This window comes from Aquarana catesbeiana, linkage group LG01, assembly GCF_042186555.1.
Source record: "Aquarana catesbeiana isolate 2022-GZ linkage group LG01, ASM4218655v1, whole genome shotgun sequence".
Taxonomy (NCBI): Eukaryota; Metazoa; Chordata; class Amphibia; order Anura; family Ranidae; genus Aquarana; species Aquarana catesbeiana.
In genome coordinates this window covers 901,281,307-901,309,002 of record NC_133324.1, presented here as the reverse complement: position 1 = coordinate 901,309,002, position 27,696 = coordinate 901,281,307, and the positions used below count along the sequence as shown (strand labels likewise).

The 27,696-nt window shown below is 43.1% G+C and overlaps 1 protein-coding gene across 4 annotated transcripts in view; it reads right to left on the bottom strand.

The window, feature by feature from the left end:
• ST3GAL5 (ST3 beta-galactoside alpha-2,3-sialyltransferase 5) overlaps positions 1–27,696 on the bottom strand; it is a 248,597-nt gene that overhangs the window by 164,936 nt on the left and 55,965 nt on the right. Inside the window, exon 1 of one of the 4 annotated variants that reach the window (XM_073610965.1) lies at positions 25,955–26,170. The exons of the other annotated variants lie outside the window; for them this stretch is intronic. The gene's annotated coding sequence lies outside the window, so the exon portion shown is untranslated. Of the gene's footprint in view, positions 1–25,954; positions 26,171–27,696 lie in introns of those variants that run through there. 4 annotated transcript variants of the gene reach the window in all.

Genomic DNA, 27,696 nt, shown 5'->3' with positions numbered 1-27,696 from the left:
CGCCCGCTCTCTGCTGTCTGTTATATAGCCATGGGGCGTGGCCATCTGATGACATCACCCGGAGAGCCCGCCAAGGGGTGGGCTCTCTGGGTGATGTCATCGGATGGCCACGCCCCATGGCTGTATAAGAGTCGGCAGAGAGTGGGCGACAACAAAACAGATGAAGATATCAACAGAATAAGACTTTTTTTTATTTTTTTAGTGGGAAACTGGCGGGGAGAAAGAAGACAGCGGGAAGAGGCGGCTCGAGGAAAAGACGGAGGGAAGAGATGGCTAGAGAAGACAGAGCTATTAATAAAGGAATTGTCGAAAACCGGCTCTTGTGTCTTTATTACATTTCACTGCTTTTTCGGTGAATGGGTAGGAGTACGATGTACCCGATACTAATGGGGGGGGGTAGGATCTGGGGGTCACCTTAGAGGGGGGGCTTCCAGATTCCGATAAACCCCCCTCCTGCAGACCCCAACAACCACCAGCGCTCGCTTGTCCCCTCCCTTTCCGAGCCTGCGGGGTGTCATGGTTGGATAAGGGTCTGGTATGGATTTTGGGGGGATTTCTATTTTTTTTGGTGTGGGGGGGGGGGGGGGGGTCATTACCTTGTTACGTGGGTCTTTTGACTGTTCTTTTCTATTTCCTCATGGCTCAGTGTCTAGCCTGCTTAGTGCATCCATGTGAAAGCTAAAAAACTCATTGAGTATTTTTAAATCACAATTAGTGTCTGTGTATAAAGCCACAAACGTGGGAAATTAACCTTTAATTGCCATTTTACCCTGTGTGCGCCACCTTCTGTGTCTGTACCAAGGACAAACATTCCAGGGTATGTAAACTTTTGATCAGGGCCATTTGGGTGATTTCTGTTATTATGATTTAAAAAGCATCCAAAAAACTATGTGATAATAAATGGCTTCATGTGATTGCTATCCTTAAATAAAAGACAATTTTTTTGGCATGATCAATCATATTTTCAATATTAATGCCAAAATGTCACAATTTCTGCCAGGGTAGGCAAACTTTTGAGCACAACTATATATATATATATATATATATATATATATATATATATATATATATATATATATATATATATATATATATTTAAACACACATACTATTCAAGTACAGTACATAAAACACGGTTGTAAGATTTGCATTTCTCCAATATAATGACGTTACATTTGGCGGTTAATCCTATATCTAAACAGAAACCACACAGAACTAAAGAGCGCCAGCTGTATTCATTCTGCTTGAAGGTATTCAGAAAAAAAACATATCTGCAAAAAAACAGACACTCTGCTTATACTGCTTTCTTTTGGTGTATTTGATCACCTCTTCCGTTTTTATTTTTTGCACTATAAACAAAGAAAGACCGACAATTTTGAAAAAAAACAACATTTTTTACTTTCTGCTATAAAAAACACACCCAATTAAAAAAAATAAATAAAATTGAATTTCTTCATCAATTTAGGCCAATATGTATTCTGCTACATATTTTTTGTAAAAAAAAAATCCCAGTAAGTGTATACTGATTGGTTTGCACAAAAGTTATAGCGTCTACAAACTGAGATTTTTTTTTTTGACTAGTAATGGCGGCGATCAGCGACTTATAACAGGCCTGAGATATTGCAACACAAATTGCACACTGACACTTTTTTTTACAGACTAGTGACACCAATACAGTGATCAGTGCTAAAAAAATAAGCACTGTGACTGTACTAATGACACTGGCAGGGAAGGGGTTAACATCGGGGCCAATCAGGGCTTCTGTTAGAAATCACGAGTCTCCATACAGCCTACCTGACAGGGCTCCCTGGCCGAAAGTCACTGAGGACATAGATTTATCAGTCCCTTCCTCTGCAGCCTCAGCTGCACATATGAATGAATAGGAAGCACTCTGAGGCTTCCTGCTCATTCACAAACTGATAAATAAATGGACACAGGAGTGATTTGTGCCTATCGCATACTGTGTTCCTTCAGGACAGGAGGGGGCCAGTAAATTACATATCTACCGGTCCTTTCCCCCACTCTCCATCCTGAAACATCCCTGTTTGCCCACAGCAGCTACCGGTGGGAAAGGAGAGGAGGGAAGCTGGCAGCACTGCGGGGGGAAGGGGCACATGGGGTTGCCCGGACAGCAGATTGAAGGGGCACATGTACTAGGACCAATCCCCCTGCAGTGCAGCCAAAGGGAGAAAGAGTAGCAGAAGCTGACAGTGCTGCAGAGGGAGGTAGAAGAGGATCGGTGGCTTCAATAAGATAGTACAGCCAGTCCTTCTGTTTAGCAGGTTCCCGGGCCCCCTTTTTGAGCTGATGGGGCCTGGGCTCAGTACAGGAGGGCTGGCTGTACTGCCTTAGCAGCGGCCCTGGGGGTGATCAAAGGGTTAACTGTGTGCCTATCCTGTGCTTGCTCACTGTGTGGGAGGTGATTTGACTAGGGCAAGGCAAAGATCAGTGTTCCTGCTTTGCAGGAACACAGGATTAATACCCTCCCTTCTGACAGAATGGCAATCTGCCTTGTTCACATAGGCAGATTGCCATTCTGACTGGGTACTGTGTAATTGGTGGGTACCGGCAGACATTGAGTCCGCGGTACCTGCTGCTGGACTCCCGCTGTGTGTGATCACAGTGGCAACAGATCACTGGCGGCCCACATGCACACATCCCAGACCCGGAAGTGTCAGATCATGTACTAGGCATGTGATCTTCACCCTAACTGAGGTTGACCCGCGCCTCCTCCCCCTCCCTCTGTTACCAATGGACATTCCTTATTATTTTCCCCACCAGAGCGAGATTTTGTCGCCACCCCCAGCATGTGCCCAGATGCACAGCAGGGCAAATGCAAAAGCCACTAAAAGGGAAGCTGGAATCTTTCCATTCCTGCGTGGCATTTCCACCGCACAATCACGCTGATGGACTCTACCAGCACCCGAAGGCCATGCAGAGCCCGTAGGAGCGCATGCCATAATGGCAGCACCTGGGGGGTGGAGCCACATAAATGGACTGAAGTTCCACTTTAAATTCAACAGAGCCATAATCTTTTTCTGGAAGTAAGCAAGTTAGTCATTACTCCTTGGCAAATAGAAGGAGAAGAAATGGAATCAGTGACAGATTTTATCTTCCTAGGCTCCAAGATCATGGCAGATAGTGACTGTACCCATGAAATTAAGAGACACTTGCTTCTTGGGAGGAAAGCAATGGCAAACCTAGACAACATTATAAAAAGCAGAGATAGCACCATACTGACAAAGTGTTGTATAGTCAAAGCTATGGCATTCCCAGTAGTAACCTATGGCTGTGAAAGTTGGACCATAAGGAAGGCTGAATTATAACTATGATGTTAGAGAAGACTCTTGAAAGTCCCTTGGATGGCAAGAAGATCAAACCAGTCAATCGTGAAGGAAATCAACCCTGAATATTCACTGGAAGGACAGATCCTGAAGATGAAACTCAAATATTTTGGCCACCTAATGCGAAGAGAGGACTCATTAGAAAAGACCCTGATGCTGGGAAACATGGAAGGAAAAAAGAGGACGACAGAAAACAAGATGGATAGATAGCATCATCGAAACAACAAACATGAAATTAAGCAAGCTCCGGGAGGCAGTGGAGGACAGAAAAGCCTGGCGCTCTATGGTCCATGAGGTCACAAAGAGTCAGGCACGACTGAACAACAACAAAGCAAGTTAGTCCTCTTAATTCTGTCCAGTTTTTTATGAGTTTAACAAGCCTGCCTTGGGGCCATGCACATGACTGTATGCATTCTATGTAATATTATACTAACCGTAAAATCCTGTCTGTGCCATCATTTACATGGGTACAGCGCAAATACATATCGTTGCTAGGGCACAGGCAGCACCTGCTGCCTGGCATCCTTGGTTGCTAGGATGCAGGTGGCAATTTAGGGCCGACACATCAACACAATAGTGTGTAATGAGGTCAATTACACATTATTGATAATTACATGTTGTCCCTGAGCAGGCCATAATAAAATATAAAATACATGTGTGCTGTACATGTACAGTTAGCACAAACATTTACATGTATAAAGCCTTAAAGTGTCACTGAACCCAGTAATATGAAAATAGTTAATCCACCCCCCACAGTGTCCACAGCTTATAAATCTTTTCACATTAAAACACTGCCACTATATACTAGGGCTGGGGAAAAAATCGATTTGAATCTTGAATCGAGTTGAGAGGTCAAATCGATTCAAAGTTTCAGCAAATCGATTTTTTCGATCTTTTTTTTTTTTCACCAGGACCGGCGCTGACACCGCGCCGGTCCTGAGGAGCAGCGGGCAGGAGTTTTTAGGTGAGGCCGCGGCGTCTGGCCTCGCGGACTAGGCCGAAGCCGCGGCCTCAGCTAAAAACTCCTGCCCACAGCTCCTCAGGATCGGCGCGGTGTCCATAAAAAAAAAAAAAATTCGAATCGTGAATCAAGTTTTTTTTGTTTTTTTTAAATCACAGATTTTTTTTTTTTTTTTTTGAGAAAATTGCCCAGCTCTACTATATACCTTTTTGGATGATCTGTATACCATGGTTACAGGAGGAGATTTCCACTACAGCCTATATACACACCCACATGTCTGATGTCAATATCATGTGACCTGGCTAGCTCAGAGAACAAGTAAGTGTTCTCTCCAGCATAAAAGACACAACTGAGCATGTGCAGGTTGTCTACCCTGCCCTGGCCTTCCCCAGATACAGTGCAGGAGGGGGGAGGATCTGTGCTTACAGGATCAAACAGCCAATGCAGAGGATTAACCCCTTAGGTTCCACAGTGAGTATAACAAGCATGCTATGCTGTATATAAAGACTGATTTTACTGTTGTGGGTTTAGTAACACTTTAAATACAGTCCACTTTATGGGTCTGAGTTTATTGATGTTTACACAGCTGTGTGCAGAATAAGCCCATTGACAAAAAGTACACCTGTGTTTAGATCCATTAAAACAAACACATTGATAAATGCTGCGTTTATTGTGCCCGTGTGCATGACCCCTTAAAGTGACCCTGTAACTTCAAAAAAATATATTAAACTTTCCCTGTAATAGAAGCCTCTGCAGTTCACCGTCTTCTAACAGTACAGCCTACAGTCACATGGTTGCAGCATGGACGGGTCTGCATTTTCAGGGTAACGCTGGTGGCAAAGAGACCACATACCGTCTCCTCACTGCCTATTAAATGCCCTCCAAAAAGTGATCCATCGCTGATCGCTTGTCAGCAGGGTGGCAAGGACGGTCCCACATGAAACTATTCTGAAACTATTCAAGCAATTACCAATCATTCTAAATAAAGCAAACGGAAATGGTGGTTAACAACAATGCAGACAGGAATGACAGGCCAGGCATGGGAGTTAACCACTTCTTCATTTTAAAATCATTTTTACAGGAGTTGTTATAAAAAGTACTACTTCGCTAAGCTATACGGCAATAAAATAAAAAACACTTACCTGCCTGCTCTCAGTTTTCTATTAAATGGTGTAAAAAAAAAAAACAACTTCCATGCACCTGATGAAGCCTTTTCCCTTTCCAATCAGAAACCCGGTGCTAGGAAGCAGCCAGGGAGAAGATGACAGCGACTGGCGAGGGATTAAACTGCCACCTCTCTGGAATGAGGAGGTGAGCATTTCTTTAAGTTTAGTTCTGCTTTAACCACTTCAGTCCCCGGAAGATATTACCCCCTTCCTGACCACAGCACTTTTTACAATTTGGCACTGCGTCGCTTTAACTGACACCCAAACAAAATTTGCATCCTTTTTGCCCACAAATTTTCTTTTGGTGGTATTTGATCACCTCTGTGGTTATTTTTTGCACTATAAACAAAAAAGATAGCGGCAATTTTGGGAAAAAAAAACTGTATTTTTTTACTTTTTGCTATAATAAATATCCCCCAATTTAAAAAAAAAAAACAAAACACATTTCTTCATCAGTTTAGGCCAATATGTATTCTTCTACATATTTTTGGTAAAAATAAATAAATAAAATTAAATTAAAAAAAAAAAAATATCGCAATAAGCGTATATTGAATGGTTTGTGCAAAAGTTATAGCGTCTACAAACCATGGGAAAGATTTATGGCATTTTTATGGCATTTTTATGATTTATTTTAGTTTTTTTACTAGTAATGGCGGTGATCTGCGATTTTTAGTGGTATTGTGACATTGCGGCGGACAGATCGAACACTTTTGACACATTTTTGGGACCATTGACATTTATAGAGAGATCAGTGCTATAAATATGGGGTTAACTGTGTGTTCCCTCACTGTGTTCTAACTGTGTGGGGATGGGACTAATTAGGACAGATGACAAATCGCTGTTCCTACTTTGTAGGAACACACGATCTGTCTCCTCTCCTCTGACAGTACAGGGATTTGTGGGTTTACACCCACAAATCCCTGTGCTGGCTCTCGTGTATGTGAATTCAGGCCCAATATATACGGGATACGGGATACATACGGGATTTCGCTCAGGAGAGCCATTCTGCCGCAGTAATATGACCAGGCCATATTTTGTGATACGGCATTGCGTTACTTTAACTGACAATTGTGCGGTCGTGCGACGATGTAACCAAATAAAATTGATGTCCTTTTTTTCCCACAAGATTACCTCTATGTTTTTTTCTTTTTTTGCACTATAAACAAAAAAAAAAAAAAAACAACAATTTTAAAGAAGAAAAACAATGTTTTTTTTTTTACTTTCTGCTATAAAACATATCCAATAAAAAAAAAAAAAAAAGAAAAGAAAAATAATTTCTTCAAAAATTTAGGCCAATATGTATTCTACATATTTTTGGTAAAAAAAAAAATTACCAATAAGTGTATATTGATTGGTTTGTGCAAAAGTTGTAGCGTTTACAAACTATGGAATATTTTTATTTGTTTGTATTTATTGTTTTTACTAGATCAGCCACTTATAGCGGGACTGGGATATTAGGGCAGACGTTCTGACACTAACTGACACTTTTTGGGAACCAGTGACACTAATATAATGATCAGTGCTAAAAATATGCACTGTCACTGTACTAATGACACTGGCTGGGAAGGGGTTAACATCAGGGGCAATCAAAGGGTTAAATGTGTGCCTAGCCAGTGTTTTTGTGTACTGTGTGAAGTGCTTTTACTAGGGGGAAAGATGGAATTTTTTTAAACAGTATGGGCACTTATTTTAAATGGTTTTACATAGCTATACCTGCAAAAGGGGCCAACCTGAAGTGATCTAGCAGGACTTAAAGTGTTACCAAACCCAGGACCCAGGATCTCCTGGAAGTGGAGCATAGTACCTGTCAAAAACAGGTACCCGTTCCACCCTCCCCCCTCCCCCCTAAAAGATGCCAAATGTGACGGGGGGGGGGGGCTGGACGGATAAGCGGAAGTTCCACTTTGAGTAGAAATCTGCTTTAAATAAAGGTCTAAATGTTTGCCTAAATATATTGAAAAAGTCAATATTTTCCATGGGGTGCACTTATAAATTGTAACTAAACCCAGGACCCTGCATTCACTATATCTGCTCTCCCACAGTACACAGAACATGGAAATGCAATTATTTTAGTAAATATAAACTGCTAAATACCTTTTCTCATTAGCAGTATATAGCAGTCTTGTGTCTTCTATCAGTGTCTGGTTAAAGCTTGTAGGAGGAGTTTTCATTCTGCTCTGACTGTCCTATAAGGCTGCAGGACCCCTGAATGTCTGGACAGTGCTGATTGGCCCTGTGCTGATCATATGCAACCTCCCAAGAAAAAAAAAAAAAAAACTGTAGCAATACACACCAAACTGAGCATGTGCAGAGTGCCCCCTAGCCTCTGTTCTATCGGAAAATGGTTTGAGGACAGTGGGAGAAGGGGAGGATCAGAGAAGACAGGATCAAACAGCCTTTTTACACAATGCTCCTTAGGTTCCACAGTGCGTATAACAAGCATGCTTTACAGCATATACAAACTGATTTTACTGTTGTGGGTTTAGTAACACTAACCTGTTAGTGAGTCATAAAGTTAAAAAAAAGTGTTACTAAACCCACAACAGTAAAATCAGTCTGTATATGCAGTAAAGCATGCGTGTTATACTCACTGTGGAACATAAGGGGTTAATTCTCTGCAGTGTGTAAAAAGGCTGCTTGATCCTGTATGCACAGATCCTCCTCTTCTTCCACTGACTCCAGAACAGGTCCGCATAAAACAGAGCCTTTGGAGTCAGGCTGCACATGCTCAGTTTGGTGTGTATTGCTACAGAGTTTTTTTTTTTCTTAGGAGGTTGCATGTGATCAGCACAGGGCCAATCAGCACTGTCCAGACAGAGTCAGGGGTCCTTCAGCCTTATAGGACAGTCAGAGCAGAATGAAAACTCTTCCTACAAGCTTTAACTAGAAACAATACTGCTATATACTGCTGATGAGAAAAGGTATTTAGCTGTTTATATTTACTAAAATAATAGCCAGACAGAGACATGTCCAGACAGAGAGTCAGGGGTCTTGCATCCTAATAGGACAGCCAGTGCAATATGAAAATGCCTCCTACAAGCTTTACCAAGAACTGCTAGAAGTCTCAAGACTGCTATATACTGCTGATAAGAAAAAGGTATTTGGCAGTTTATATTAATTACTAAAATAATTGCATTTCCATGTTCTGCGTACTGTGGGAGACCAGATATAGTGAATGTAGGGTCCTGGGTTTAGTAACACTTTGAAGTCATAAAAGAACACTCTGCCTCAAAATAAATACTATATTTATTAGCGTATAACACGCACTTTTTTACCCTGAAAATCGGGTGCAAATAGCGCGTGCTTGTTATACGCCAATACTTAAATTTTAGCTGCCTTGTAGGGGACAGGGAGGGGGGCGGGATGAGCGCCATCAGATTACATATAGTGAGAATCTCCTGTTTACTTGGTGGCCTCTGTAATAGGAAGTCCCGTCTCCTGGGCCGGCATTGGACCACTGTTCTGTCTATCATAGGAGATTCTCACTGTATGTAATCTGTCGGGGCTCCTCCCGCCCCCCTCCCTGTCCCCTCTAGGCTGCAGATGGGCATCGATCAGGCTGCAGTGATGGCAATGGTGAGGCGGCTGCATTGATGGCAATGGTGAGGCGGCTGCATTGATGGCAATGGTGAGGCGGCTGCATTGATGGCAATGGTGAGGCGGCTGCATTGATGGCAATGGTGAGGCGGCTGCATTGATGGCAATGGTGAGGCGGCTGCATTGATGGCAATGGTGAGGCGGCTGCATTGATGGCAATGGTGAGGCTGCTGCATTGATGGCAATGGTGAGGTGGCTGCATTGATGGCAATGGTGAGGCTGCTGCATTGATGGCAATGGTGAGGCGGCTGCATTGATGGCAATGGTGAGGCTGCTGCATTGAAGGCAATGGTGAGGCTGCTGCATTGATGGCAATGGTGAGGCTGCTGCATTGATGGCAATGGTGAGGCTGCTGCATTGATGGCAATGGTGAGGTGGCTGCATTGATGACACTTGTGAGGCTGCATTGATGCATTGATGTGGACTGATGAGGCTGCATTGATGGCACTTGTGAGGCTGCAGATGGGCACTGACCCTTATTTTGCTTCAAAAGTTCCTTATTTAAAGTTTAAGTTTTTTTTCCTGAAACTTCCCTCTTAAAATGAATGTGCGTGTTATACGCCGATAAATATGGTACATAAAGAAAACAATTTGTGTACACTGTTTCATGACAAAGTAATTGTCAGTCAAACTATCACAGCACTGAAAGCTTAGCAATGGTCTGGTAATGAATGGGACCGGCATACTAAACGACGGCAACCGCTTTACTTTCAATAAACGATCATAACACATGCGCCAGCTTTAAATATACACCGCAAAGTAGAACACTAACACAACTCCAACTTACACTCCCAACAGTTATTACATGCAATAAACATTAACATCCATTTAACAAATACATCCAGACCCATGCATCATCATAAACTGCTCTTCATCCTGACTTAGCAGAAACTGAATAATTAAAGGCTATTAAGTTACGACGGTCCCATCACACTTTAACACATTCCCTTCATACTACTCCTCGCTAGCTCAGTGCGTTTTATGTTACATGAACTTACGTGAAGGAAACACAGCTGCACAAAAAAGAACAAGGGAAAAAAGAACACGTGCATGTAAATGTTCCAGGAGTCACGCTATTGTAGCTATTGTAGCAGACGCGAAACTGCACGAACCCCGATCTTCTGACCTTCGGGGCTCATGCTGTACACCAGTGTTTCTCAAGGCACCCCAACAGGTCATGTTTTCAGGATTTCCCTCAGATGAAACGGCTGTGGTAATTACTAAGGAAGTGAAACTGATCAAATCACCTGTGCAAAAAAATTGGCTAACCTGAAAACATGACCTGTTGGGGAGCGCCTCGAGGACTGGAGTTGAGAAACACTGCTGTACACCGTCCATATCAGTGTATCTCTGCAGAGGGTGCAGCCATAGGTTTTCAATCAAAACGCAGACAGGAAGCCTTTTATAAAGCAATAATAGTCTGATACTTTCTGCGGCTTTTAAATTCTGTGGCTTTTAAATGTGAAATCGCACATGAAGCAATCTCTGGTGAGAAGGGGCAGACATGCACCCAAAGCCAAGGATGCCCTTATAGGGCTAATAGCGGGACTTTCAGGCTGGGTTCACACTAGCTGCGAACACAGCTCACGGCAGGTGGTCCGGTGTGTCGAGGAAAAAAAAAAAAAAAAAACAGGAAGCAGACGCCTCTTAGATAAGACTGTAGTCATTTAATAGACAGAGCGCATTAAAAACACTCACTTTTAAGTATCATTAATCAGGCACAGTAGAGTCCGATTACACCGATCTCCGTCACAGCTTCCAGCAGGGCTCACGTCCTGTGAATCCAAAGCAAGGCTTGGAAGGCAGCTGGTGGATCACAGGGGAGTGCTGGAACACAGCATGCGGCGTGATGGCGTCACGGACGTAATGGCGACACGTTTCCGAGGGGGATGTCTTTAGTGCGCGCTCCTTTCTCTCAGCTTGAGTTAGGAGCGCCCGCTAAAGACATCCCCCTAGTGCGCATGCTCGGAAACGTGTTGCCATCACGCTACATGCTGTGTTCCAGCGCTCCCCTGTGATCCACCAGCTGCCTTCCAAGCCTCGCTTTGGACTCTGTTCGCACGCCGAAAGACCGCTGCTGGACAGGACGCCGGCCATGCTCGGATTCACAGGACGTGACCCCTGCTGGAAGCTGTGGCGGAGATCAGTGTAACAGGACTCTACTGTGCGTGATTAATGATACTTAAAAGTGAGTGTTGTTAATGCACTTTGTCTATTAACCGCTTCAGCCCCGGAAGATTTTACCCCCTTCCTGACCAGAGCACTTTTTGCGATTCGGCACTGAGCCGCTTTAACTGACAATTGCGCGGTCGTGCGACATTGCACCCAAACAAAATCGACGTCCTTTTTTTCCCAAAAATAGAGCTTTCTATTGGTGCTATTCGATCTCCTCTGTGGTTTTTATATGACAGGGAGCAGTGATCTCTGTCATGACACAAGGCAGAACGGGGAGATGCCTTGTTTACATAGGCATGTCCCCGTTCTGCGGCATCGTGACACGATCGCCGGGAGACCGGCGGACATTGAGTCTACTCTCGCGCCCACTAACCCCATCAATTAAAGGGGAGGTACAGGTACGCCCATTTGCCCAACGCTGCCATGGTGCCGACGTATATCGGTGTACAGCAGTCGGCAAGTGGTTAAATGACTAGAGTCTTATCTAAGAGGCGCCTGCTTCCTGTTTTTTTCTCTCTACATGTTTGGAGTGTGCTTCGGCTCCCCCTGCAAGGCTGCTCTGTCTCCATACACTGTTTTCTCACACAGAGCTTAATAGCTCAAAGGACTCTTGTATGGACTCAGATCTCATGCTACATACTATAACCTGCGCCACTATCCATTGTATTCCTTTGGTCCGGTGTGTCCCTGTACACCATTTCAGGTGCTAATCAGCACCGATTTTTTGGCATAATTCACAACTGAAAAGAAGCCAAAGACGCACAGGACCCTTTTCTAGTGCGCGCCGCAGCCGCCCCCGGGATGTGTGAATTGGCTCCATTGAAAGTTGGTCACACAGTCTCCTGTCATGTGAATTGGATGAGGGGAAACCCCCATCCAATTTGCATCAGTGTGAACCCAGCCTTAGGCCAGCTTCACACTGAGGTGGTTTTCCCATTCATTTCAGTGTGACTTTTCACACTGGGGCGGCGTGCTTGCGGGACGTTAGGAAAAGTCCTGCAAGTAGCACCTTTGGAGAAGTTTGGGAACCCTTTGATAATTAGATAATAACCCCGCGCAGTGGAGGTAGGTAAAAACTTGGTTTAGGTGGTTTAGAACTGCTGCCCCCCCCAGAAGCAATCACCACCAGAGTGCAGAAAGCTGAGCTATAAAGGAGTATATGGATGGGTGTGACGCTGTTCTGATTAGGTGGTAATCTACTCCCCTCACCTCTCCAAATTGGCCGAGGTGGTTATGAGTATTTTTTGCCTCAGATATAAAAAATAGGTGAAAGAATGTATAGGTGAAAACATATATGGAATAGTTTGGGAACCCTGCCCATTGAAATGGAAGCCTGAAAAGCGATTCGGAAGCGCCGCAAAAGGGGCCTGCTTAACCCCTTTTCCGGCCGCTACAGGGGGTTAAAAGCGTTCTGCTAGCAGCCGAAAAGCGCAGCTAAAATGAGCAGCGATGTAGCGCTAACGCGGCCGCGGCTCAGTGTAAAGCTGGCCTTAAGGTACCATAATGTATGGTATATGTACATATGGAGGGAACACAGACAAGTATCCACCCAAAGTATCCAAAGGGTGACAAATCACTGGCCATTAATCAAACAAAATAACTCAATTAGGTCCCTTTCACACGGTCGGACCGATCCAGTCCACCGATCAGCTTTCAGGCAGATCCGATCAGACCCTCCAGTCTCCTCTATGGAGCGGCTGGGGTCAACGAGCATGTGTCCGTTCACACCTGCCGACATCCGATCAGTTCCGCTAAAAACAGACGGATAGGGATAAGTTCCCCACCCGTCTGGCGGATCAGATGGAGGTAAGGTGTAAAACGGACAGCCGGTCCGTTTACATCCGACTGCCCATAGAGGAGAGCGGGCTGTGTCTGTTCTGCATAAGTGGAGTGGACAAAGACCAGCCATCCGCTTGTTCAGCAGTGATCAGCGGACAGATTCCTCGCTGAGCAGGCAGACTCCAACGTGTGGAGGGGGCCTTAATATGCACAAAAACTAAAAAAACTCTCCTTTACTATCCTTGTTAAATTACAAAAGGGACTTACAAGGCAACATTATTATTATTATTATTATTATACAGGATTTATATAGTGCCAACAGTTTACGCAGAGCTTTGCAAAATAAAGGGAGACAATACAGTTACAATAAAATACAAGAGGGTTAAGAGGGCCCTGCTCATATGAGCTTACAATCGAATAGGGTGGGGCAAGTGGTACAAAAGGTAATAACTCTGGGGGATGAGCAGATGGAAGAACTGGGGTTCATGTACACTGGATGCTCCCTAGATGCCTTTCCCCTGGTATCAGAAAAAATGCTGAACACTGTGTGTTGCACATCCCCATGCCTGTGAGCCTGTCACCACATTGGGATGTTGGTATCGTCTGCATAAAAAGTATTTATATTCTAGGATAGGCTATGCTTTCTTTATAACATATGACATACATCTGTCCCTAACCGCAGGTAATCTCTCCATGTGTGCTTACATACAAACAGTCATAAAACAGTGTCAACCTGTCAGTGAGGCTTCCTGTCTGTGTTTGATCGGAAACACATGTCCCTATCTGCCGCAGAAATACGCTAATCTGGATGATGTAGGCTCTAGATGGCCATTTGCATTAGCCCTGGTATGGATACAGCATCCACCAATTTGAACCTAACTACATACATAAAACGATGAACTTTTCAAGGTAAGAAAAGGCCCATACATAAACACTAGGTTTGCACCGATACTAGTATCACTATCGGTGCAGATACTGAGTATTTGCACAAGAATTGGTGCTTGTGCAAATGCACCCGATACCTGAAACCCATACTTTCAGACTCGGTTCTTTAAGCTGTCAGTGGGTCTCCCCAGTGTTAAAGAAGTCCGGTAATTGGAAAAGCCAGCAATGTTTATTACCAATATTGCTGAAACACTAAAATAAAAAGAAACATTGTTTCTTTTTGTATATTTCAGTTTCTTCATCTGCAGATCAAAGGGACGAACAAATGTTCCTCTGTTTAACCTCTTAATAACCCTTAATATACTCTAATCAGCCTTAATTAACTCCCTCTCCTCCATTGAATTATTATTTTCCTGCTTTTTTTCTTCTTCTTTTTTTTGTTTGCTTTGTTAGTGAATATTTTTACACATATATATTATCATATATTTACACATTTCACATTGAAAGACTGCTAAATTAAAAAAAAAAAAACAATTTCTTTAATTTGTAAATAACTTTTCCTGTCGCATCATGGCAGCATACACTTTGGGTTGTGACTCCGCCCCCACAACCTGACCACATAGCTATAAATTGTAGAGAGGGCCCCCGCCCCAGTATTCTCTTATTTTTCCTCACCTGCAGGACCGAACCAGGCCCCAGCCAGGTTCTAGCCTCTCCTGGGTGGCAGTCCTTGCTTGTACAGCCTCTAAACGAGCTAGATGGAAGGAACCCCACTCTGGTGATCTCAGGGGTATGTTGCAGCTTCAGTATAAGCCTTAAATAGGCTTAGTTGTGTGCAGCGGTCTCCATTGGTCTTTTCATCTCGTGGTGTGGCTTCCTGGGTGTTGTAGTCCCTCTGTGCCTCCCCATGGTGCAACGAGTGTCTTGGCGCTTCCGCGCATGCGTGGTGTGTGCTCTCAGGAAGTCCTGGTGTGTTTTGGCAGGTTCCAAGATGGCGCCAAGCGGGGCGCGTCGCTACTGCGCATGCGCGAACGGGACGTGACCTCGGCGGCCATGGCGGCTCTTTTAAAAGTCTCAGACTGTCATTCTGTGATTCCTCCGGTTACCTGAAGATACCCTGACTGTATTAACAGCTGTGTTTTCACTTCTGGCGTTCCCCCCTTGGGGTAAGTGTTTCTCCTTTCTCCTGGTACCTTTGATTGGCTGCTTGCATGTTTATACCTGCCTGTATCTCTCCCAGGTGTATCACAGTTTTCCTTTCCATGGAGGCCGCTGCCCCAGCAGATCACCATCAGCCCAATAGGAAATGGGGGGGGGGGATTTCCATGGTAAGTAGTGAAGATTGAAAAAGAGAGCAGGATCGTACTAATGCTGCCTAATTGGTCAGCCCTACCAGGTCATCAAGGTCGTCAAAATCAAGGAGAAGAGAGACCTCACGCAGGAGAAGCCATTCCAGCCATAGGCGAAGCCGCTCACGCGGCAGAAGTCGCTCAGCCCACAGGGGAAGCCGTAGGAGGAGTCGTTCCTACTCTAGGCATAGATGTTCCTATCACTGAAGATCCCCTGCACGTAGACGTCAGTCTCCTGTACATCCTCCTCGTCCAGCGGGGAATGCTTGCTGGGTATGCGGGGCCACAGCCCTACCAGACAAACTGGCCTGCCGCAGATGTACGGATGAAGCCACCAGGGAGAAGGAGCTGGTTACTATAGAGCCTACCGGAGTCCCTGCTCTGCATGTCTCAACTCCAGATGCGGAGGCTACAGCCCAGAGCACCTCACCATCCCATCCCAGCACGTCAAGGGAACAAGAATTCCCGTCAGACGATGAAGAGCTGGAGGCATCAGCTGGGTTTGATTTTTCGCTCATAGGACCCTTTGTGAAATCGGTCAAGGAAGCGATAAACTGGGAGGAACCTGAGGAGGTACAGCAGAAGCAAAGGAAGTATTTCCCGAATCTCAAGAGAGTTCCTGAAGCCTTTCCATTCATAGAGGAGCTGGATGAGCTTATTAAGGAGGAATGGCAGAATCCGGAGAAGAAAATTAGTCTATCCAACAGACTTACTAAATTGTATCCTCTGAAAGAGCCCAAGGTATCTCCCTTGGTTTCCCCTCCAGTGGTAGACGCCTCTTTGATGCGCCTAGCCAGGCACGTGACGCTCCCCATTGAGGACGCAGTGATGTTCAGGGATGTGCTGGACAGAAAGGTGGATACGGACCTCAAGAGGGCTTACCTTTTTGCCGGGGGCACCTGCAGACCAGCAGTGGCACTGGCCGCTGTTAGGAGAGCTATTTCCGGTTGGTCATCAAATACCGCAAAACTCGTCACCAAGGGTGCAGATCAGGACCAGATCATTAAGGCCTTACAAGAACTCAGCCTTGCAGGGGACTTTGTGGTGGAAGCTTCCATAGACACTATTAGGTCCGCATCAAGATCCATGTTAGCCACTGTAATGGCCAGGAGGGCGTTATGGCTTAAACCCTGGTCGGCCGACCCTGCCTCAAAATCTAATTGGTGCCGGATTCCGTATGACGGGGTAAACCTCTTTGGAGCAAAGCTGGATACAGCAATTTCTAAAGTGACAGGCGGGAAGTCAGGTCTTATCCCTTCAGACAGAAGACCAAAACAACAAAGGGCGCCTCCCTTTAAGCGCAATCTCCCGGAGAGATACAGGGATGCAAAATCCTATAGGCCTGGGAAGGAATACAGGAGAAGTTGGAAGAACCCTCAGACGTCCTTCCTCAAATTCCAAAAAGCCAAAACCCCTGCCTCCAATGAACAGAAACCTTTCGATCAGTGAAATCAGGGAACAGCTGAGCTGGTCTCCCTACCCTCAACCTGGGGGTGTATATGGGATGGGGGGTGAATGTACCGGGGTGCATGGGACAATCAGGTGAGTGATCAGCCACCCACTCACCTGATAGCCGACTTATCAGATTTACACAGGTTCGCGGCTGCTGTAGCACCCATAATTCAACATCCTTCATCCCACCACCCATCACTCTACAGCCTTCATTTCACCATCCACCATTCAACATCCTTCATCCCACCACCCATAATCCTACATCTTTCATCCCATCGCCCATTATCCTACATCTTTCATCCCAACATCCACCATTTAACATCCTTCATCCCAATATTCAACATCCTTTATTTTGCAATCCACCGTCCTATTTTTCGGAGGAAGATCTCTTGATAGAAATGAATAACTGACTGGTTTGCCTGCACCAACACCAGTTTCAAAACGAAACAAATAGGTTTTAAGACTTCTAATTCCCTGTACACACTGGCGGACTTTTCGGCATCAAAGGTCAGACATTTTTTTTTGACGGAGTTATGACAGACTTTCTAACGAACGGACTTGCCTACACACGATCACACCAAAGTCCGACGGATTCATACGTGATGATGTACACCGGACTAAAATAAGGAAGTTGATAGCCAGTAGCCAATAGCTGCCCTAGCGTCGGTTTTCGTCCGTCGGACTAGCATACGGACGAGCGGATTTTTTGACCGGACTCCAGTCCGTCAGAAAGATTTGAAACATATTCCAAATCTAAAGTCCGTCACATTTTCGACAGAAAAGGTCTGCTGCAGGTCCGACGAAGCCCACACACGGTCGAATTCCGTCGGACAAGTTTGGTCGAAAAGTCTGGCCGTGTGTACACGGCACAAGAGAAGCTGCATGCACAGCACAACCACCCTGCAGACAAATTTTATTCACAAGGATTTCTAAGCACACCAAAACTGTATAATGAGCCTTCTACATGAGTGGAAACACTGCTAAAAATGTAGACCAGCCTTTCCCAACCAAAGTTCTATGGAAGCCTAGGGTTTCTCTTAAGGTTGCTAAGAGTTCCTTGACCAGAAAAACGGTGAATTGATCTTCCACTTAGGTTAACCACCACCGAAAGGGGGCAATTTTCCATTAATCACTAATGTAATAGATCACTTCTTATGTTATATACCCTGAGCTGTAATATTAATCATTTTTAGCAGGCGTTCCCCAGGATCTGAAATTGATTTCAAAGGTTCCTCCAAAGTAAGAATGTTAAGAAAAGCCAATACAGACAGGGACTGTGTGGCAAATCCTACTGAAGCTGGTTAATCCAGCTGTACATACAATAAGATCTGGGGGTTTTTTCTCTCTTCAGGCACAAGTTCAAACCTCAACTCACATAAATTTCCTCAACCTCACAATTAGGTTAACCAAATTTTACAGAGAATTTACGGTCATACGCATAATATAAAATCAAAAGAAAAATTACACAACAAAGAAAAAAAACACTAAAGTGGTCAAACTCAAATGAACTTTCGCTTTCGTCCAGGAACAGCCTATGCTTTTCTATGAGAGTCTGACAGGTACTGCGGCTGGATAATGAACCAAGCAGTACGAACAATTAGGGCAATATGCACTAGAGGTCGACCAATATATCGGCTGATATTTGGCATTTTTAAGAAATTGCATAGACAAGTGTAGCGCTTGTAAATTTAAAAACTTATATAAATTTATAAGAGTAAAGAAACGTCTATATCGATCAACAATGGATTCAAAATATGACAAATTAACAAATAAAGTCTTTGATGATCTTCAGGTGTTTTTTAGACTGAAAGAGGCTGATGTTAGTCCAAAAAAGTATATAATTCCTTATTCACCACGTGGGTAACGCATGCAAAGATGTGATGGACCCTCCACATAGAGAAAAAGTGAAGGCTTACCGGAAGGATTGAACTCATAGGAACGTACGTTCAATGAGTCGATCAAGCTTGTAGCCCCAACGGGCAATGAGAAGGAAGGGCCTCACGATTAGATGGCGACAAGACTCCCAAACATATCCAGACTCCTGACGGAACTTTAGAATGGATGGCAGACCTTCCCATAGATCATCTCAGATGGATAGCCCATATAGGAATAAAGAAGGGGGGCCACATAGCATAATACCATTTTGTAAAACAGATTTATTAAAATAAGTAAACAACTTACATTTCCGTAGTAAAAAAAAGCGCTTCAAGTAAAATTATGGCAGGCAGTGGAGTCTGCCGACGCATTTCGTCTTATTAGACTTCATCATTTTTAAGAAATTGGCATCAGGGGATTATTATGCAAATTCGGCAGATTTAATCGCACCATGCCCTGTCGACTCACAAGTGTTCCTCCTCCCTTCCCCACACTCCATTGGCAGAGCGGCGCTTGACGCTTGCCAGAGCCGCTGAGTGTGTGAAACTGACATAAGTAACTGAATGTAGAGAGAGACCAGCTGTCAGAATTCAGCGTTGATGTCAGGGGTGGGCGGAACCCAGCAGCTATCAAACACAAGCCAATGGGATGGGATCTGGGCGGGCCGCTACATGTATGTGGCCCCGCCCCCTTTTCTTAAGCAGCCCAATCATTAATGGCTGCTGGGCCCTGCCCACCCCGGGTCCCGACATCACCGCTGAATTTTGACAGCTGTTCTCTCTCTCTGCATTCAGGTACATATGTCAGTTTCACACACAGTTACACTATATGGGCTCAGTGTGAAACCTGCCAGTGCCAACCAGTGCCACCTGCCAAAAAAAGAAAAAAAAATCAGCCTAAAATATTGGCAGCAAAAATCGGCATCATATATCGGCCATCGGCCGCCCCGATTTTTAAATATCGGCATCAGCCAGAGAAAAACCCATATCGGTCGACCTCTAATATGCACCCTGGGACGAATGCCCAGATTGCAAGACCAGTAACCACCCTAAAAAGTTTCACCCTGGAGGAAAAAATATATACCTGTGTCTAGGTCTTGGTTTACGTCCTTGTGGTTCTGTGGCGGTGCATTTGCGCGAGCACAACGGCCCATTCATTTGAATAGGCGGTTGTACATGTGGGAAAAAACACTGGGGAAAAAAAGTCCCCAACCCTTTTTTTTTTTTTTAAACCGCAGTCACACGGAGCTGCACGGAGCCGCATGGTGCTATGATACCATGCAATCTTGTGCTGCGTTTTGCCTGCAGGTCGGGAAATGCGTGCTTCTCCGACCCGCACATGTTAAGCGACAAGAATTTGTAGGAAGTGTGATTGCATTGACCATAAATCTAACCATAGGTAGTGAAGGTTCTGTGTAATGGTTTGTCCTGAAAAGTACATGTATATTGCCCACGTGAACAAATATCTTTATTTGTTCCTCTGAATGGTATATAAGCGAGCTTTGTATGTATTGTGCTTAGCGATTCATTGCAAGTGATAAGGTCCACACGTGTTTAAATCTTGTGCAAACAGACAACAAACTCCTTTCACGGTAAGATGACGGTCAGCGCGCTGCTCAGAATTCACTGTGCTGACGTAAGCTTGCATGTAACCATTTTATGTATACTCTAAATGCTTGTAGATTCTTTCATAAAGACTATCAATATAGCAAATAATCGGATTGTAATGTGTGTAGACAGGATAATATTAATTGCTCGTTATCACTAGTTAAACAGACATCTGTGTAATCCTCGTATAATGCCTCATATATGGCAAAACAAGTCCAGTGTTTAAATATTAGCCTAGGACTAGCTTCAACCCCTTCATGCCTACGGGTAAAACAAATATAAATGCCTAAGCACAATTTTGAAACTTTGACATGTGCTAGAAAAACTGTACAGATCACCACAACTACTTTGTGCATCCAGGTGGATTATACCACATTTTTTTAAGGACAAAATGTACTTTTTTGATGGTTAATGGTAATGGATACCTCCTGATTTTTTTTTTATTATCAAAGGAAAACTGGCCCCAAATAGTAAAAAGAAATCTTTTTTTTTTTTTTATGTAGCTGTATATTTTTTGCTACTACTATAACCTTTCATCAAAGAACAACCCAAATTAAAGGGGTTTTGCACCTTAATGCATCATATGTATTAAGGTGAAAAACAATCTGTGCTGCAGCGCCCCCCCCCCCTTTTTTCCTTACCTAAGCCCGATCCAGCGATGTGCCCGAGCGCAGTGGCTCCAGCCGCTGTCGCTCTCCTCATTGGACAGATTGATAGCAGCAGGAGCCATTGGTCCCGCTGTTGTCAATCAAAAGCTGTGACATGGGAGCGGGACTCAGGAGCGAGCCTGCACTGGTGGTACCCCCATGGAAAGTGTTTTTCCGGGGGGGGTACCTGATGAAGAGGGGCCTGGGGCGCCGGCGGGGGACCCTAGAAGAAGAGTGCAAAACGATTACACAGAGCAGGTAAATATAGGTAAGTTTGTTAGTTATTTTTATAAATAAAAAAAAAAATATATTGAAGCTTTACAACCCCTTTAAATTCTCCTACTCCTGACGATCGCAGTGAGACCACATGTGTTAGTGGTTATATGTACCCGCAGTACAGCCCAGAAACTATATATATATACACACACACACACACACACACACATATATAGATCCTGACCTGTGACCCAAACACTAACCCTGGCACTGACCTACATCAATCCTTGTCCATTCACAGAGAAAGAACACACGGGGGCGGGCTTCACTGATCACTGTGATAGCCAATCAGTGATGGTGTCAAGCATGTGTAGTGGCAACCAGGTGAGGAGTACAAAGACAAGTGTGTCTTGCCTACAGTCAAATATGATGGTGGGAGTGTCATGGTCTGGGGCTGCATGAGTGCTGCCGGAACTGGGGAGCTACAGTTCATTGAGGGAACCATGAATGCCAACATGTACTATGACATAGCCCAATTTGGACATTTTCACTTAGGGGTGTACTCACTTTTGTTGCCAGCGGTTTAGACATTAATGGCTGTGTGTTGAGTTATTTTGAGGGGACAGAAAATTTACACTGTTATACAAGCTGTACACTCACTACTTTACATTCTAGCAAAGTGTCATTTCTTCAGTGTTGTCACATGAAAAGATATGTCATGGTCTGGGGCTGCATGAGTGCTGCTGCCACTGGGGGGCTACAGTTCATTGAGGGAACCATGAATGCCAACATGTACTGTGACATACTGAAGAAGAGCATGATCCCCTCCCTTCAGAGACTGGGCCACAGGGTAGTATTCCAACATGACAACCCCAAACACCCCTTCAAGATGACCACTGCCTTGCTAAAGAAGCTGAGGATAAAGGTGATGCACTGGCAAAGTATGTCTCCAGACCTAAACCCTATTGAGCATCTGTGGGGCATCCTCAAACAGAAGGTAGAGGGGCGCAAGGTCTCTAACATCCACCAGCTCTGTGATGTCCTCATGGAGGAGTGGAAGAGGAATCCAGTGGCAACCTGTGAAGCTCTGGTGAACTCCATGCCCAAGAGGGTTAAGGCAGTGCTGGAAAATAATGGTGGCCACACAAAATATTGACACTTTGGGCCCAATTTGGACATTTTCACTTAGGGGTGTACTCACTTTTGTTGCCAGCGGTTTAGACATTAATGGCTGTGTGTTGAGTTATTTTGAGGGGACAGCAAATTTACACTGTTATACAGGCTGTACACTCACTACTTTACATTGTAGAAAAGTGTCATTTCTTCAGTGTTGTCACATGAAAAGATAGAATAACATATTTACAAAAATGTGAGGGGTGTACTGACTTTTGTAAGATACTGTGTGTGTGTGTGTGTGTGTGTGTATATATATATATTTTTTTTTTTTTTTTTGAAAACTTAAAAAAAAAAAAAAATGCTATTTAGCTTTTCCCTTCTATGTTATGTTAGGCAGGCCGTAACCACAGACAGGAAAGAAATTACCTTATAAACACATCCTTTCTGCTGCCGGGCCACTGTCTTCTTCCGGCGGGGGTGGGGGGTTTGGGGGAAGACAGTGATTATTTCTAGTGGTTATAGCAGCCACTAGAAATAGTCACAGGTAAAACCCGGCATGTTGGTTGTACCCAAGTTGATCGATCGATCAACTTGGTACAATCAGCTGGTCGATACACGGTTCGAATCTCAGGCCGCTCCCTGCTGAACCGGCCGAGATTTGAACCATGTATGGCCTGTCTTAGGAAGGGGGCTGGGAAGTTATGTTTACCATCATTGACTCTGACTGTACTGTGCCTGCAGATCTCATTATCAACTGTAAACTGGATATCTGTGCTAACAAAAAGTGAAGGATCTCAAGGCTTGAGTGATACATTGTATGTCAAGGCTCCTTCAGTCTGTCTCCTAATTGCACAATACATGTTATTCTAGATACAAGCTGCCTATAAAGTCCTAATTCTAATCCTGCTCTAATTTTATTACAGGCGATTTCATACAGATGCATGTTATATAATATTGATTACCCTCCACTAAGACATCCGATGCACTCGGGTTCCCAACTCTGGGGGCTCCGTCACCATCCCAAGGTTCGAGATACCGGATGTCAGGAATTCACCTTATATATATACTGCTGGGTTCTCCCCCCCCTCCCCCATCCCACCCCCCTCTTTTACTTCTCCTATACCCCCCTTCGACTGTTAGCTCATGAGTTATATATTATTACCTGTAACCAAAGTAATATGGATATCGCATTGGGTTATTAAGAACTGCTTCAAGCACTTATACAACTGTTTACAATGTTTGGCATGTTATGCGGGATATGTATGCCACTACCCCCCCCCCCCTTTTTTTCTTCATTCTGTACCCCCCTCCTTTGCTCTAGTTTTTTTTGGGAATCAATAAAAATATATTGAACCTTAATTTTATTACAGGTAATTATGCTGACAATTTATGCTGCACTTTACATACTGTACATCATTTATTTTAGGCACGCTGTGTGAATCATGGCACATTTTTGATTTGTGAAAATTATTTTTTGATCTAACGTGTGAAAGGGAAGACATAGATATTTAAAAAATTATTTTTAGGTATGCTGTGTAAATAGGAATGCATACATTTTTTTAAAATTATTTTTAAATATGTTGTGTGAAAGATAAGACATATTTTTAATTTTTTTTTTTTTTAGTTATGCTATGTGAATGAGAAGACCTAAATATTTAAAAATATTTTTAGGTATGCTGTGTGAAAGGGAAGACATAAATATTTTTTTAATCATTTTTAGGTATGCTGTGTAAACAAGATTGCATACATTTTTTTAATTATTTTTAGGTATGCTGTGTGAACGGGAAGACCTAAATATTTAAAAAAAAAATAATAATAATAATAATAATATTATATATATATATATATATATATATATATATATATATATATATATATATATATATATATATATATATACATACACATACATACACACACACACACACACATTTATATTATATACATTTAAAAAAATATTTTTGGGCATGCTGTGTGAAAGGGAAGACATAAATATTTTTACAAATATATTTGAGTATTATGAGTGAATAGAAAGACATAAATATTTTTTAAATTATTTTTGGGTATGCTGTATGAAAGGGAAGACATACATTTTTTTAATTATTTTTGGGTATGCTGGGTGAAAGGGAAGACATACATTTTTTTATGTATGCTGTGTGAAAGGGAAGACAAATATTTTTTTTTAATTATTTTTGGGTATGATGTGTGAAAGGGAAAACATAAATATTTTACCAATTATTTTTGGGTATGCTGAGTGAATAGAAAGACAAATATTTTTTTCATTATTTTTGGGTATGCTGTATGAAAGGGAAGACATAAATAGTTTTACAATTATTTTTGGGTATACTGAGTGAATAGAAAGACATACATAAATATTTTTTAAATTATTTTGGGGTATGCTGTGTGAAAGGGAACACATGCATTTTTTTTTATTATTATTTTTGGGTATGCTGTGTGAATGGGAAGACCTAAATATTTTAAAAATATTTTTTAGCTATGCTGTGTAAATAGGAATGCATACATTTAAAAAAAAAAAATATTTTTGGGCATGCCGTGTGAAAGGGAAGACATAAATATTTTAACACATATTTTTGGCTATGCTGAGTGAATAGAAAGACATAAATATTTTTTAAATGATTTTTGGGTATGCTGTATGAAAGGGAAGAAATACATTTTTTTAATTATTTTTGAGTGTGCTGGGTGAAAGAGAAGACATAATTATTTTTATGTATGCTGTGTGAAAGGGAAGACATAAATATTTTTTTGTAATTATGTTTGGGTATGCTGTGTGAAAGGGAAGACAAATATTTTTTTTTTATTATTTTTGGGTATGCTGTGTGAAAGAGAAGACATATTTTTAAAATTATGTTTTAGGTATGCTGTGTGAAAGGGAAGACATACATTTTTTTTCTAAATTTTCAGGAATGTTTTGTAAACAGGAACACAAACATTTTTTAAAAAATATTTTAATATATGCTGTGTAAATAGGAACACACAAATATTTTTTTAATGTATTTTCTGGTATGGTGTGTGAATGGGACATATAGAGTGAGGTGGTGGGGGGTGGGGTGAGATTTGACTGCAAAAGTGGAAATACACGCCTGTGCGCTTTGTCACGCTAAACATGGAAATTCCCACTGTTTTAGACTCTGCCTGGTCTCATATGAACCATCAAACTCATGTAGCTCAAATCCTGGCACTTAAATGACTTTAATGGGAGCATGCAAAAAAAAAAAAAAAATAAAAAAAAAAAGGTGCACTAACACGTTACATACGTTTTTTTAGGCACCCTCTATAATTAAAAGTCCGTGGAGTCAAAAACGCACCATCCTGCCCCAAGAAAGCACCTGTACTGCACATGAATTTTAAAAAACACACAAAAACGCCTGAATATAATACGCTCAAACGCAATAATGGGGGCGTTAAAGTTGCTTATTCTGCAGGTTAGTTACATGGCAGCACAAGCGGGGAATGGACGCACATGTAGAATGCCTGCAAGGAGCCTATTCTGTGCATTTAAAAGGCCAGTACATACAGGCTTTGAGATGACTTAAGAGAATTAGAGGTTTAGTGTCTTCTACTCAATTTAGATGGTAAGCTCCTACGTACAGGGAGCTCCTCATCTCCATCCATCATACGTTCCATCTTCGATCACACACTCAGCCAGATGATACTTAGCAAAGCATTACATAATACAAGGATGGACATCCAGGAGTCAGCAGATAAGAGGGACTGTCATTCACTAACAAGGACCCCCAACATCAGGAGCAACACACACCACTTACATTTCCAGAGAAGTGCGATCAATCCCAGCGCCTCTCCGATCACATCGTTCCCAATCAGAGTCAGGGGAGATGATAATCCTAGGAATGACGAGGACAATCAAAAACAGGCAGAAAAAGTGAAAGGGAACAGGGGCAGACTCATCCAGCCATCCACCGGAGGTATCATTGTTCTAAGTTCAGAGGAAACATGTAGTAACAGTCCTTGGCTGAGTGGAGTGGGGGGAGGTAGCGTGTGATGAGGAGGAGGAGGAGGAGGAGGGAGGAGGGTGTGGGGCAGGGGCGATCTGTACACAGGACATCGATACTGCAGGCTGCCAGCTAATCCCAGAACACTGCTGGGAGAAGTGCACAAAGTACTCCCGATCGGGTCAGCGGGGAGTATTAGCGATCAGGTCACAAAAAGTTTTCGTGATCGAAATATCAGGAGTATCAGTGATCGGACCAGCAAAAGTATTAGTGATCGGATCAGCAGAGAATATTAGTGATCCGGTCAGCAGGGAGTATTAATGATCGGATCAGCAGGGAGTATTAATGATCGGATCAGCAGGGAGTATTAATGATCGGATCAGTGAAGAGTATTAATTATCGGATCAGCAGGGAGTATTAATGATCGGACCAGCAAAAGTATTAGTGATCGGATCAGCAGAGAATATTAGTGATCCGGTCAGCAGGGAGTATTAGTGATCGGATCAGCAGGGATTATTAGTGATTGGATCGGTGAAGAGTATTAATGATTGGATCAGCAGGGAGTATTAATGATCGGATCAGCAGGGAGTATTAGTGATCGGGTCTGCAGGGAGTATTAATGATCGGATCAGTGAAGAGTATTAGTGATCGGATCAGCTGGGAGTATTAATAATCGGATCAGCTGGGAGTATTAATAATCGGATCAGCAGGGAGTATTAATAATCGGATCAGCAGGGAGTATTAATAATCGGATCAGCAGGGAGTATTAAAGATTGGGTCAGCAGGGAGTATTAGTGATCGGATCAGCAGGGAGTATTAATGATCGGATCAGTGAAGAGTATTAGTGATCGGATCAGCTGGGAGTATTAATAATCGGATCAGCAGGGATTATTAGTGATTGGATCGGTGAAGAGTATTAATGATTGGATCAGCAGGGAGTATTAATGATCGGATCAGCAGGGAGTATTAATGATCGGATCAGCAGGGAGTATTAGTGATCGGGTCTGCAGGGAGTATTAATGATCGGATCAGTGAAGAGTATTAGTGATCGGATCAGTGAAGAGTATTAGTGATCGGATCAGCAGGGAGTATTAGTGATCGGGTCTGCAGGGTGTATTAATGATCGGATCAGTGAAGAGTATTAGTGATCGGATCAGCTGGGAGTATTAATAATCGGATCAGCAGGGAGTATTAATAATCGGATCAGCAGGGAGTATTAATAATCGGATCAGCAGGGAGTATTAATAATCGGATCAGCAGGGAGTATTAATAATCGGATCAGCAGGGAGTATTAATAATCGGATCAGCTGGGAGTATTAATAATCGGATCAGCAAGGAGTATTAATAATCGGATCAGCAGGGAGTATTAATAATCGGATCAGCAGGGAGTATTAATAATCGGATCAGCAGGGAGTATTAAAGATTGGGTCAGCAGGGAGTATTAGTGATCGGATCAGCAGGGAGTATTAATGATCGGATCAGTGAAGAGTATTAGTGATCGGATCAGCTGGGAGTATTAATAATCGGATCAGCAGGGATTATTAGTGATTGGATCG